The sequence below is a fragment of the Felis catus genome, chromosome B2, assembly GCF_018350175.1.
Source record: "Felis catus isolate Fca126 chromosome B2, F.catus_Fca126_mat1.0, whole genome shotgun sequence".
Taxonomy (NCBI): domain Eukaryota; kingdom Metazoa; phylum Chordata; class Mammalia; order Carnivora; family Felidae; genus Felis; species Felis catus.
In genome coordinates this window covers 46,940,590-46,943,898 of record NC_058372.1, presented here as the reverse complement: position 1 = coordinate 46,943,898, position 3,309 = coordinate 46,940,590, and positions in this window count along the sequence as shown.

Genomic DNA, 3,309 nt, shown 5'->3' with positions numbered 1-3,309 from the left:
TATTTCAGGAATGGTGAAATACATAAAGACAGCATATTTTAGGACAACTCCATCATAGCAGTATGACTCCCTATGGCAAAATTTCTTTCAAAGGCTTATGAGCCTGATAAATTCTTCAGTAAGAGGATTCTACCGGACAGGGGATTAGGTATATCTAGAAGGCCCAAAGGGGCAAGTGCTGAATAAGATGTAATTTTAGGATTTTAAATTAGGTTTAACAAAGCCTATAGGGAAATTGAGTCCAGTATTCTGTGAACACAGCAAACTTAATGTTTGTGGCCTTAAAAATATCTGTGTAGAGATTAGTCTCTCCTCAGTGTAGAAGTCATTGCAACACTGGAGAGAGGAATTGAAGTTTATGGATGTGTTGCAGTCCAATAGGTAGTTTAGAGTTATTGCAGTAACACCTCTAGCTTATGTACTCCATGTGGAAGACTTGGAATCCCCTGATACATTTGGCTTCCTAAGTAACATGTCTGATCCTGATGAATGCCAACTCTTGCTATACTTGCAGAGTAAATAAAACCATCTGAGTTGTTGAAAGTGAATGTCACCAGCACCTCTGCTGTGTGAATCAGAGATATATGTCAGAGCAAAGAAAAAATATGCATATGGAACAAATGAGTGTCCTTACATCTAAAATAAGGATCAGGCCTAGGCTGGATGTGTCACATAGTCATCGACCCAATTTTGTTTGGTCTGGGGATGCAGCCAGCCTTGGGCTCCCATGAATCTTTGCTGTGCATTTTAGAATGAAAGTCCATGGGTTACCATGAAACAACACTTTCAGATTGTGAGTATAGTGGCTCATTGGTTTGTTTGGCTTCCCTTAAGCTGTAGTGATAAACATGCACTGAGCCAGTGAATGTTGGAAAATCCCCTCTAGGCTTCCTCATTAGTCAAACCAGAGATTTAAGTATTGAACAAAGCAGATGAGCTTCATATGACTCAATTGTCCATTACATGCATTTTTCCCCTGAATCAAGCAACCTTTACAAACTTCTCTCCCATAGGCCCCTACTAAAACAAGATACTTAGAGAATGGCTCACTTGTTATCTCTCCTAGTAGATGTAGGGAGTTCAGACTGATTTCTACCATTACTGTTTCTGCATTCCACCTTGCATTTTAACTACTGGTGTTTCTAATGATGCTCGATTAATATGCTACTACAGTTGCATGACCAGAGCTTCATAAAATGGTGTCTGGTATCTCCTTAGTGCCCAAGTCTCATGTTTAAAAATTAAAACACAGTTATCACCTTTGGGATGTCAGTTAAGTGTCTGACTTGATCGCAGTTCAGATCTTAATCTCAGAACTGTGAGTTCAAGCCCCACATTGGGCTCTGTGCTGGGTGCGAAGCCTGCTTAAAACACACACACACACACACACACACAGTTATCACCTGACATCTGCTGTTACCAAATATTCCTTTTCTGTCATTCCTACTCTCAAGCTAGAGGTTCACAAAGGAAGGGTTATGGACTCAAAGTTTACACGAACTTGACAAAGGCTATGCCTTCAAAATTTGACACCTAAAATGCTTCCCTCTCTCATACCTACTCTCTAACTAGAGGTTCATAGGCAGGGCTTATGCACCCCCAAATTACCCTTAATTGCTCTTCTTCCTGTATTTAATCTAAAAAGAAACACACCCAATGTTTTGCAGACAGGTGTGGCAGACAGACCTTAAGGTGACCCTGCATTACCACTGCTTTCTAGTATGCATGTCCTTTTATAATCTGTGGGCAGGAAGTGAGACTTGCTGCTAATCCATAAAATATGGCAAAAATGGAGGAATGCTATCCCTTGATTCAATTATGTTCTGTGACAAAGGTGCAGAACATGCATTGTGATTAAGGTCCTAAATCAGGGACTTTGAAATAATCAGCAGGGAGATTATCAGGTAAAATCAAGTGAAAGCCCTTGAAAAAAGACTGGGACTTCTCTGAGTAACAATCTCTCCTCTGCTCTTGAAGAAGCATGCAGCTAAGATGTGAAGTGCCAGGGCCATATGGAGGGGAACTGAAAGTTGCCCTCCAGGAGCTGAGGGCCTCAGTATTATAATCATAAGGAACTGAATTCTGCCAACAACTTCATGTGCTTGGAAGAGGACCCCTCACCTCAATGAAAATAAGGCTCTGGCTGACACCTTGATTGCAGCTGATGAGACCTTCAGCAGAAGACACATAGTTAAGCCATTCCCCAGGTCCCGGCTCACAGAAACTATGAGATAATAAATGTATGTTTTAAGCTGCTTATTTTGTGGTAATGTGTTATATGTCCTGACAAACAAAGAAAAAACCTAATATAGATGTAATGTATGAAGTTTAGGATTTTATTTGATTGTAGATCTATACCCAAATGAGAGGTGAGCACACACTTGATGCTCACATAAAACCTGTAAAGGAGGATTCCTTTCTTAACATTTGCACCTGTGATGGAGAATTAGTGGCCTGACTGGCTCAAATGATAAATCTGCCATTTACTAGCCAAATGAATTCGAGCAAGTTCTTTAACTTTTAAAAATTTGCTCCCGCATTATAAAATGAGGATAATAATAGTAACAATGATTTTGTAGTATGGTTTGGGGGTAAAGTAATGTATGCAAAGTGCCTAACCCATAGATGATGCACAACAAACTACTGTCCACCAAACTGTTCTTTGCACTTGCAATGCTCTGCTCTCTTTTGTGTATATATTTAAATCTCACATCTACTTTTAGACTCAGCTCTCATTGTTTTTGGTTACATTTTGCGGGTCCATGGGCTGGAGTGGAAGCTTCTAGAAGATAGGAACATGTATTCTTCTTGTATTCCTAGCATAGAGTGCAATGCTTGGCACCACTCAGATGCTCCTGTAACACTGTAGCTCAGATGGGTCTCCTCCCTTGAACTCAAATGTGTTTGTTTCTATGCCATTTATTTGGCAATTAAGGACTACCTTTCCTATTTTTCAAATGCTAATTCTCCTTTTGATATTTGATTGTCACATGCAGGTCTCAGCCCACAAACAGATTGTAAACCCCTTTAGTGTGGCAATCAAACATATTATTTCTTTATATCCTATACTTTGCTTATAACCCTGAAAACACACATAGCACATGTTAAAAGAATACAAAATTGAGGGACTTGGATGGGAATATTAAAAACAGAACATGGACCTTAATTAAATGTTTATGGGTTAAAATAATTGGAGCTTTTACTTAGGGCCCAAATACTTTGAAGTTCTGATATTTGCTATTATTAAGTAGAGTTATTATTGCCCCACTTTTTTTTTTGTACACTGAAATATGGTTTTACTTTACTGTC